The sequence below is a fragment of the Diabrotica undecimpunctata genome, chromosome 4, assembly GCF_040954645.1.
Source record: "Diabrotica undecimpunctata isolate CICGRU chromosome 4, icDiaUnde3, whole genome shotgun sequence".
Classification (NCBI taxonomy): Eukaryota; Metazoa; Arthropoda; class Insecta; order Coleoptera; family Chrysomelidae; genus Diabrotica; species Diabrotica undecimpunctata.
This window is the reverse complement of record NC_092806.1, coordinates 28,113,011-28,125,158: the sequence shown is the minus strand read 5'-3', so window position 1 is coordinate 28,125,158 and position 12,148 is coordinate 28,113,011. Positions and strand designations below refer to the sequence as shown.

The following is a 12,148-nucleotide window of genomic DNA, read 5'->3' as shown; positions in this document are numbered from 1 at the left end:
TATTTGACTACTTCTAATTTGTTTTGTAAATAAAAGGTAGTTTTACTGATAATAGATCTTTACGGCCCCGCCATAAAGATCATTTTGCGGATCTGTACGTGACTATGACTTGTACCGACAAACTAAATGGTTATTGGAAGTTAAACCGACAAAAATTCGGATTCTAATACTAACCATATTTCACTCTCGATGTCGGTGTAATTTACACTGTGTAAATTTTTACTATAGACCTCAGTCTGCCTGCTTTGCTTGTTTCCCTCATTTTCGAAGTATTGTTGATAAGTTGGGTTCGCGTTTTGTGCTTTTTGTACATTACAATATTACATCTATTTTTACAACCATGGGTTCGAAGAAGAAGATGATGTCTATTGAAATAAAACGTGAAATCATTGAAAAGTATGAGCAAGGTGTACGAGTAACTGACTTGGCCAGGATGTCCGGGCGTACCACATCAATGATATGTACTGTACTTAAACGAAAGGAGGTGATAAATGGTATAATGTCAGCTAAGGGCGTTACAATAATTTCTAAGCTCCGTACTTCTCTCCATGAAAAGATGGAAAAACTACTGATGGTGTGGGTGACAGAGAAGTACCTTCAAGGAGGAACCTTAACACAAAGCATCATATGTGAGAAGGCACGAGCGATTTACGAAGATTTGCTAAAGCAGATCCACACACTTCCACAAATGATGAATCGGAAGACTCGTTTAAAGCCAGTCGGGGCTGGTTTGACAAGTTTAGAAAAATTATTACCGGCATTCACTCCGTCGTTAGGCATAGTGAGGTAGCAAGTTCGGATGTGAAAGCAGCTGAGCTTTACATCAAAACGTTTTTCGAACTGATAGAAGCCAGAGGATACATCCCCCAGCAAGTCTTCAACTGTGACGAGACAGGGCTTTTCTGGAAAAAGATGCTGAATAGGACTTACATAACGGCAGAGAATTCGATGCCAGGTCACAAACCTATGAAAGATAGATTAACTCTACTACTTTGCGCCAATGCGAGTGGCGACTGTAAAATCAAGCCTCTTCTAGTGTACCATTCAGAAAATACTAAGTTCTCGGGAAGAACCGCGTTGAGAATTTAAAAGTCGACGTTTCTGCACTCATTTTGGAGCCAATATCAAGAGGGATGTGGTTCCGTTCAAGTTCGGGGTCTCAATCTGCCTACTCCCCTTACTCTTGACGTACCAGTACCTTATTCTGTAGAAATACAAGAACCGTCAAACGGCACTGAGGTCTCAATCTGCCTACTCCTCATGTGTCGTGTGACGATGGGTCTTATTCTTGGACTTCGGGATGATTTTTCTCTTGGTATAACAGATTTTTTGATGTCTGGAGGTAGGGTAATCTTATTTATGATGGATTTAGTCGTTTTTTCTATATAAATGGTGGGATCGTTTGGGACGCGTTTGTATTCTGTGGAATTAAGAAGTTCGAACATTTTGTCGAAATAATTAGAGGAGTTGAGAATAACGGTGGCATTACCTTTGTCGGCCGGAACGATGACAATGTCAGGGTTGTTATATTTCTTTGAAAGACTGATATTTGACGGTGGGAGTTTGGAAGTACGGAGAATTTTTGGAGACGTCTTGTCTGGCGACTTCGGCTTGGTCGGAAGAAAGCTGAGAAATAGCTTCTTCAGTTTGACAAATAATTTTCTCAGTTGGGATGGAAAGAGGAGTGACAAAAAAATTGAAGCCTTATGACGGAGTTTTGGTAGCTGATCGGATATGTGAATATCTGAGAAATTTCGTACAACAGTAGAAGATTGTTGATTCGAAATGGGCTGTGGATTTTGCTGACAGATAAGTTGGTCCAATTTGCGTTTGTGGGTTTGGGTTTTGTTTTCAGAAATGTTGGGCTTTTTGGTGAGAAAGACGGTCAAAAGTGTACCATAATAATAGATGGATATTGAAAGAGTGGATGTGATGTACAAAAGCCATGGCTTAAGTGTAAGATGGTCGTAGCCAATATTATGCCGCCTAGGCACTAGGTGTAAGTCGTTGTGTTGTTCAAAGTGTCATTCAGCGATTCAATCAAAACGAAAATTACACTAAAAGGTCAGGATCAGGCCATAGGAGAGCAAAATCCGCACGCGATGATCGATTTTTGGTTTCTACTTGTATAAGGAATATGCATCTAACTTCAATTGAGCTAGCAAATCACAAAGTCCAAAATGTGGATGTAAGTAGGTAAACAGTTCGTCTATGACTTCTTAAAGCAAATTTATTACCCAGAAAACCAGCACTATGTCCACAGCTATCCGTGGAACAACGCAAGTCCAGGTTTTGCTTGAGGTTACCAAACAGTCGCGAAAGAATCTGAAGAAGACAAGAAGAACGATTTGCCCAATGAAATATTGCCCACAGAATATTCTATCTAGGAAGCTTAGTTATGGTTTGGCTCGTATAAGTTCCGATGCGCGTATTGACTTAGTTCTTGTGGATGCAGGTTTTATGACAGAATGAAGGTGTAAAACAACCATTGTAGATGTGCATGTGCTACCTTTTGCGCCATTGATAAAACCTAATTTTATTTTTTGGACGATAACGTGCGTCCTCACCGTGGTTGAGGTCGGAATTATCCGTATGAATTGGCCAGCTTCCAGCCCCGATCTCAATCCAATCGAACACTATGTGACACTGGGAGGATGGATTTAAGTTCGGTTAGCCCGCAAAAAAAACTTGCCAAAACTTAGTACGGCTCTTCAGACAATATGGGACAAATTAGACCAACTTCGTGTTCAAAATTTAATTACCACAATACAAAGACATATTCAGCCCCAACAAGGAAATATCAGGTAATATTAACAAATAAAATATACATAATTTTGTTATAACTGTTTTTTTTTGTCAACAAAACTACTTTTCAATTTTCGAATAATGCCATATGTTTTTATAAATAAATAATTTTTTCACATAAATTGTGTTTCTTATTTACATTTAATGTTCCTCCTTAAATCCATGCTCAATCTATAAGTGGCATCTCCAAAATGTGTCTTCTGCTCTATAAAAAACGCGTGGATCGAATTTTTTGCACATCAGAAAAAGGAATACGACCATTGAATTCGATAATAAATATAGTAGAAATTGTTTGAATAAAAAAATCAAAGTATAGTAACAAGAGATCTGACATTGATAATTTAAGCATCATTTATAATAACATTTTGTCTTATTAATTATAAAAATTTTAATAAAGAAGTAACAAAGGAGAAATAAAAAAACAAATTCTAAATAATAGTTGCATTATCTGTCCGCATTTGATTTTTATATAATTATTCTACTAATTTTACCTACAGATTTTATGTCTTTTTATCATTTTGATATAAATATATTGTTTTTTCGTTAATTTCTTTCCCAGCCTAACTAATTATTTTTTGGCAGTCAAACGACATTTGAGTGATTTCAAATTCACATGAAATAATTATGTCGTTTAAATGATATTTAATCTTCAAGTGCCATCTCCGCGGCGGAGGTCGGCAATCATCATAGCTATTCGGACTTTTGAGACGGCTGCTCTGAAAAGTTCATTTGATGTACATCCGTACCACTCTCTCAGGTTGCGCAGCCATGACATTCTACTCCTCCCTATGCTTCTCTTTCCTTGTATCTTTCCCTGCATAATCAGTTGGAGCAAGGTGTATTTCTCTCCACGTGTAATATGTCCGAGATATTCTAATTTTCTTGTTTTTATTGTATTTCAAATTTCCATTTCTTTGTTCATCCTTCCCAGAACCTCTTTGTTTGGGACGTGTTCTGTCCAAGATATTTTCAGAATTCTTCTGTACACCCACAGCTCGAATGATTCCAGTTTTTTCATTGATGTCGCATTCAAGGTCCAAGATTCCATTCCATAAAATAAAGTCGAAAAAACATAGCACCTCGCCAACCTAACTCTTAGTTCCAGTTTTAAATCCCTGGTACATAGCACTCTTCTCATTTTGTTGAAATTTGCTCTAGCCTTTTCTATTCTTATTTTGATCTCGTGATTGTAATCATTTGTGGAGTTAATCATTGTTCCTAGGTATGCATATTTGTCCACTTGTTCGACGTTGGTTCCGTTTATTAGAAGATTCTCGTTATTTCTTTGAGTTTTCGATATTCTCATAAATTTCGTCTTCTTGACATTCATTGTTAGACCATACTCTGCTATTCTGGTCACCAGTCTCTGAAGATCTTTTCGGCTAAGATCACAGTGTCGTCCGCATATCTAATGTTGTTAATGGGAACTCTATTTACCTTTATTCCAGCTGTTTCACCCTCAAGAGCTTTTTTCAGGACCTCTTCGGAGTAGGCATTAAAAAGAATTGGCGACAATACGCATCCCTGTCTCACTCCACATCTAATTTCAATTTCTTCTGACAGCTGTTCGTTAACACGTACTTTTGCTCGCTGTTTATAGTATAAATTTGATATGATCCTGAGGTCGTTGAAGTCAATCTTCTTTGATTTCAGGACATTCGTTAATTGTTTATGTCGTACTTTATCGAATGCTTTATTATAGTCAATAAAACATGCGTATATATCTTGATTGATGTCCAGGCATCTTTGTATTAGTATATTAAGTGAAATAAGAGCTTCACGTGTTCCTAGGCCCTTGCGAAAACCAAATTTATTTAATAGTGTAGTTTAAAATTGAATTATGCTTAATTTTTATGCATTCTAAATTCTTCATGTTCATCAAAGTAATTAATTTGTACCCACGAGCAGTAAGTTTTTTTATTAGTTGTATCTAAATGTAAACTTTTTCATTTAGGATACATTTTTAAATTGTCTTGAGAAAGGAAATAAAATTTCCGAAAGCTCGACTAAGCTCAAAGGACATCAATTGACTGCATTCCCCAAGAATTTACAGCACTCTCTAGCTCTGCATGAACCCCTCAAGAAGAAATAACAATCTACAGACTTTGAAGGGCACGATCTCTTCGGGTTAATATAATACACAGTAATTCGTACGCCGGTTTCTCGGAAGATTACTTCAAGCATGCTTCTGACAATTTTTCAGTCCAGACTTTCTAGTGCATGGCCTATCTTGGGTAAGGCCAAATTCTTGATTTCACAATTGCACACAATTTTCTTCAAATTAGTTAGAGCACGCCATATATCCTCGAGGTTGCCCTGTCTGTATACGACTTCTTGGTCAAAGATCGAGAACTATCTTCTTATCTCAGTACTCTTCCAACTTTAGGCTGCTGGTTTTTTAACTCGTCCAAACGACCGAATTTCTTATAAAATACGGATGAGATTCCTTTAGTCATCTCAAGATCTTGGGCCTAGAGAGACGTTATGCGGAACACTAAAAAGATCCTGCTGAACTTCTGTGGCCACGCCGAATCTAGCGCTCTTTCTCTCTGCGTAATTTGACATAAACTCATTAAAGCTTGGTTGCCGGTCATCTTTGATCTCACTTTGAAGGGTTCGTGCTTCTTCTGTTTCATTTGAGCCAGCATAAGGTGCAAGACGATTTATGTGAACCACTTTTGATTTACCTTTAGGCAACTTCTTAATTCGGTATATTACGTCATTTATTCTCTTTTTAATTTCATACGGACCTTCCCATTGTCTTTGCAATTTAGGAGGCAAGCCTCGACGACGTTGTGGATTATAAAGCCAAACAAGATCGCCTACTTCATAGCTTTCATTCTTGCATCGAGAATCATATTGATCTTTCATTCTGTCACTGGCTAACTGGATGTGTTGTCGGGCAAGTTCATGAATGTTGTTCATTCTTAACTTCAGGCGGTCGACATAATCTTCGCTTACAACATGTTCTTCATGTTGTAAGAAGGTCTGCAGCCAAACTCTAGGTCGCAGGGCAAACGAATCTCACGACCTAACATCAGGCAGGTTGGAGTCTGGCCTGGAGTTTCATTCACGGCGGAGCGGTAGGCCATTACTAATAAATGAACGTGCTGGTTCCAATACTCTTTTTATACATGGATCATCTGCTTGAGCGTCTTGTAGCTGTTGAGGCTGCCATTGATCATTAATGACGGTGGTTCGTCTCACGGGGCAAAGTCGTTCTTCTAATCTAAGACACTGATTACAATTTGCACTGCACCGCCGTCTTGAGCCTCTGCATTTGAATGACTTTTTCCAGCCCAGTGTTCGATCTGTTCTAGCTTTCTAACTGTTGTATCATTTTCTTGCAATTTACGACGAATGTGACCTACGTCGCCACCATTCCAACATCTGGTTTCGCGTCTCTTCATATTACGAACTACTTTTCTTACGATTTCCTCCAGACATTTATCGTTTCGTTCGTTGCTCTCTTCAGAGGTTCGTACTCGATAGCTCCGTGAAGCTTGACTAGCTGTTTCGTGCTCCAAGGCAATGGCGAGCGCTTCATCTAAAACTTTCGGTCTTGCTAGTCGTAAAGCTTTCTGTAGTTCACTGTCTCTCAACCCATTGACGAAGGTATCTACAGCAATTTCTTCCAATATGTTGTCTGGTGCCTCTGGATAAGCCAACAGCGCTATACGAGCAACATCTGCTTCAAATTCTTGCAAACTCTCACTTGCTTGTTGAATTCTACTTCTTATTTGTACTTTGTAGACTTGTTGTAGATGGGCATCTCCGTAACGTTTATCTAGTCGAGTGAACAAGGTCTGGTAACATTTTTCTTGACTCTTAGGAATTGATCTTAGGTTATCCGCAGCATCCCCTCGTAAAACACCAGTCAAGGAAACAGCTTTTTCTTGTTCTGTCCAATGACTGGCTGTCGCAATAGCTTCAAATTGTCTAAGGTATATGGACCAAGGACTTTCGATCAAATGGTGGCAATGTGAATCTCATATGATGTGTCGTTTCGTCTCTCGGTGATTCTTCTTTTACTACCGGATCTAAGGCTACTGTATTAACTGGTGGTAGCACTTTCGTGTTAGTTATCATGGTCTCTAATTTTTTTATCTTCTCTTCTACGTCTTCTATCTTGTCGTTTACATTTTTCTGTATCTTATCGAATGTTCTTGAGACTTCTTCAAATATCTCATTGTTCTGCATACATATTTCTTTAATTATTTGTAAAGTCTCGTCGAATCTTCTAGATACATTTTCGAATGTTTCATTGAATCTTTTGGAAACATTCTCAAATTTTCCATCAATTATTTTAGTTAATACGGCTTCTTCTGCTGATTGAAACTGGAATGTCTCTGGGTCGTCTCCATTCTTGCTAAGAAGAGTCATCAGTCGTTCTTGGAGTATCTTCTTGGACCCGCTGCAGTCTTCATCGCGTTCTTCTAGTTGCTCACGCAACTGTTTTACTGAAAGTTCTACTAGCAGCATCTTTGGTCAGCCTCACGCGTGTTTTTTAAATGATCTTTTTTTTTTACAAAGATCACTACCGAATTACGCGGATGTTCCCGACGGACAATACTTTTCAAAAGTTCAAAAGCCTTTTTCAAAAGTCACTGCTGAATTTATTTTTTAAATAAATCAATTATTCTCACACCGGACATTAACTGTAGCGAGATTAAATAAAACGAGCGGTTCGAACCGCTCGTTTTATTTTATATAAATATATTTATTTATAAGTTTACAGTTCGATAGTATCTTAACAACTAAACTTAACTCATAGAAGGTAGGCTTATATATAAAAGTAATTATGTACTAGAACATTCTGGAGTATCCCACCTCTAATTCGCCTTTTTGACGGGTCGATCCCTCCCGCGCTACATACGTCGCTCGAAAGTTCTGGGCGCTTTCGAGATGCAACCGTTACATGGGCCACGCCGAATGCATGTTCGTAACAATAATTTTAGTAATTTGTGTGGTATGGCGTAAATCAATTTCTGCAACGTGGAACTTGACACATACTGCACAATATTGAAGTTCGTTTTTCTATTTTCCGTTGGTAACATCTTACACAACGTCGACGCCCTCCACCCTTGACTGGCAGATGTTCTCCTACATTTATCATTCTTTTTGTCCTCTTGGACAGTCTCCCCGTCGATTTTCTTCTTATGTGAACTCACATATTTCAAAACCCCTTTTGACAGGCTTCACCGGTAATTACTGTTTCAATGCAGAATACCCATTAAATTTTACCATGTTTTCATCCACACTCTGCCCAGAAGAATCAGTTCTACATTTTTAAAAAGTATGCTTCAAACAATTTACAAATTCGTCTACGTAATACGTCTTGGAAGAATTTTTTTGTCTGGATCATTCATGTACATTTTGGATAGTAATAATGTAAATCAGTAGTAATGGTCCTGGTGCAAAATAGGGTGGGAGAGGTTATTCCGGTTAGATCAGTTATTGCGATTTGTCACTACCCAGTACCACCTTGTATAATCTGAGAATAATCTGTGCAAATTGTACCTCAAATACTAAATAATAATTAATTATAATAATTAAATCTTTTCAAATAAATACCTTCTGAATTCTTAAAATAACGTGATTATTTTATAACCCCACATTCTTCTTCTAGCGCCGCTCCTGCATGGTCAAGCACATTATCATACCTGTTTCGAGCTTCGACATTCATGAACTCCCAGTATTTATGAACGCAAAGAGTTCAATGCCATTTCTTTTGAAAAACGAATGTAATTTTGTATAAGGTTAAATCAATCAATATTATTTTAACCATTGAAACCTATTTACCTAACTACCCTTAATTAATGAAATAAAAGTAATACGTTGAGATAAATTTATTTTTATAAAACTTATAAACTAATATACAATATTATTAGTCTTAATATTATTATAAATATTACTACTTATATTTACCAAAATGAAAAGCACCAAGTTGAAAATTCTACTATTTAAAAGAAATATAAATTTTATACATTTTTTGTTTTAGTGTGTTTATTGTTACTTCATAATTTCGTTTCTTGTTTTTAATAGTTTCTAGTTCTGCTTCTAGTTGTTTTTCTGTCCGTTCCAAATCTTCGATTTCTGTTTTATAGGCTTTCAACTTTTCAGTCATTATTAACCAAGCTTGATATTTTGCATGTATGTTACTGTAATTTTGATGGAGAGTTTTCGTGAACTTGTCTATTGCATTTTTAAAATCGCTAGTAGACGTTGAAGCTGTCAAGACTGGCTGCGGTTCATCAATAGAGTTACATAACACATTGAGCAATTCGTCATCTGAAGTAGGACCAATCTAAAACGAGAAGTACCTATATTAGAATAATAAATTTTATTAAAAAAAAAAAAATACTACGACAAAACAGAATGTTTTCAAACAATTTATTAAAGCTCTTAAACAGATTTTAAGTCAGATAATTAGTTACAAAATAACATCCAAAACAATAAATCCAAAAGGTAGAAAAATACTTACAGATTTTTTCGGTTCTTCCAAAGGTTGCAATTCCGGCATTGATTTATCTAATTTTGCTTTTTTTATTGGCACATCTAGATCAGTTTTAATGATTTTTGACATTTTGTTATACCTAGTGTAAAGGCACTGAATTTTATCTTAAAGACTGTAGTATAAAGGGAAATTTCCAATATAGACTCTTACTTACAAACTAGTTTTCAAAGCAAACAACATCTGCGCAATCTAAAAATAGAGTGAATGCACTGTAAAGAACAAGAACCTACAAGGTGTACATCAGTGGTGTCATGGCAAAATTAGCAGTGCCGGAACGCACTTTCCTTAACTTTTTTACAAGTAAAATATTACTCTATGTTGTTTTAGTACATTTTAGTACAAGTTACGTCTGCATATTTTAAAATGTGAAGTAGAAGAACGATATTTTTAAAAAGAACTTTATTGACAAGGGACTACTTACTACAGTAAAATGAGTGGCTCAGAGGCAAAGGTGACTAAGCCACAAAGTGGACTTTTTGTGATAAATCATGTCAATGTTTTGTCATTAAACAAGTAAATTGCCCAAAACAAAAATTAAGATAAACAGAAAACAAATCTCTTTATCAAAAATATTTTTCTTTATTATAAACCAAAACTTATTAGCTAAAAACTTATTCTAGTGCGTATTTTTAATTTTCATGTATAATTGCTTCTTCTAAGCCCTCATTTAATGCATCGGAACTATCTTTCAATCCAGAATAAAAGCTGTGAAACTCATTAAATCCTTTTTCTTTTCTTTTGTTATTGCTCTTCCATTTGGATACAGAATATCTAGGTTGTGCATTACAGTAGGTGATGATGGGCGGCCTTTGGTTTTCTTGCTTAAATCAACCTCATGAAACAAACCCATGTCCTGTGCTGTATATTTTACATACATTTTTTTTGTTTCGTTTTTAAGATACCTTATCTGTTGAATTTTAAGCCATTCAACTTTTTCGCCAGTTATAGTAACTTTTTTATTTGTTATGTTATGCTGAAGTTACTTGCTACTAAAAAATTCTAGTGACTCATCATTCTTTTGACCTGGATGTTTAGATTTCTTTTTTTGGTCGAATTGAATTATAGATACCCAATCATCGGGATCAAAAATTCGATCATGGTGTTCTCTCTACTTTTCAATCAAACCAAAATCTTGATCGCAAGTATTAAAACTATGTCCAGATACAAAAAATCTTTGTTCTATAACTTTGAGTGACAATTTACAATTTTGAAGGTAATTGCTTAACATTAAAGCCACCTTTATATTCCGATTCTGAACCCACAAGAAAACCTATACAAAATCAGATATTCGGTTGGGTCAGATAAGTGCGCCTCAAGATGGTTTATTAAGCATGAAGCTATCTCTTGAGCTCCTCGGGATTCGACATATTCAGGCCAGACATACATGTGTCCTGTTTTTGTGACTTCATCATGGATGCCCAAATTATTTGTCCACAATTGTTTCTTATAATAAACTACACCTGTAAACTCAGGAGTAGGAAGCGTTTTCTGAAGATCAAAGATTAAAACTGATATTTTTGCTGTGATTCTTTTGCTTTAATTTTATTTTGCTTTTTTTGTTATCTTTAACTGCTTCTGCTTTTCTTTGGTGTAATTCCAATTCAACTTTTGCATCTTGTTTAAGCTGTTCTGAAGTATCAGATGATTTTATTTCACTATTAAGACTGTCACACTTTTGACAAGTATCTATGTGGTGTATGAAAATGCAAATTAAACTTGATGTTAAAAATTTTACAAAACATAAACAGCGAGAGGGGTTTTCTTAAGTCTTCTATGCATTTTTTTTTCATACTTTCGATACATGATTGACATGTTCAAAGTTGCTGAAAGATATTTCCTTTTTATGTTATCTCGTGGGGCATAATGGGATTCGTATACTGGGAACAGTTCAATGAAGCCGTATAAATACTGCTCGTCTTTAATATTGGTTTTCGCAATTGCATCTTGAAGCAGTGTCCCATATTCTTGTTTTCGTGCTAAAGCTAAGGAAATTCTTCCATCTGTAATGGAAACTGTGTCTTTAAAAAAGTTTTTACATACCATTTGGTCACAACCATTTTCATCCGGTAAAGTATATACACTAGTTTTAGACCTACGTGAATTTTGATTTTGGGTATAAGTTCTCTTTTTCTCTTCTACTTTTTTTAAAGATGCTTGCTTTCGTTCATTAGAAATTTTCATATGGCACTTCATTTTGCACGAACATGATCCAACTACGAGTTCTTTGGCATTTTTACGTTTTCCTTCTTCCGTGACATATTCTTTCTTCTTGTCTATCTTCCTTTTATACCTTGTCTTTCTGGAATGTTGTTGCGATTTGCCTTCTGGTTCATCATTGTCTTGATTTTTAGTGTTCGACAACCCATTTATTGAGTTTTTTTCACTCGAATCATCATTATTCTCGTCTAGAATAATAAAAAATATATTACAAATAAGTTTGCGGCAAAACAGCCTAAACCACATTTGTTTATAAATGGGTATTTAAGGATTATCTTGGTTGTTTTATATTTAAATATTAATAATATTGTTACTGTCTTACCGGAAGACTCGATATTTGAAGAACTGGGATTAGAATCGCTATCTTTATCGCTGAAATCGGATCCGTTTACATCCGCCATGTTTTTGTTGGTTAGGCAGTTTTGCCGCAAGCTTCCTATGGCATTTTGTTAGTACGAAAACCAGTTTATAGATGGGGACACCATACCAACAAAAAATATGTTTAGGCTGATTCTGCACACGATTTTTACAGAAATTATAAGCACCTGTTATGCCTAATCCAGTAAAAGAAATTTTTGGGATTAGGCACCTTTGCCTCTGAGACACTCA

At 35.9% G+C, this 12,148-nt stretch overlaps 1 protein-coding gene across 1 annotated transcript in view; it reads left to right on the top strand.

The window, feature by feature from the left end:
- Positions 1-12,148, top strand: part of Tgs1 (Trimethylguanosine synthase 1) — a 52,077-nt gene that overhangs the window by 26,292 nt on the left and 13,637 nt on the right. The window lies entirely within an intron of this gene.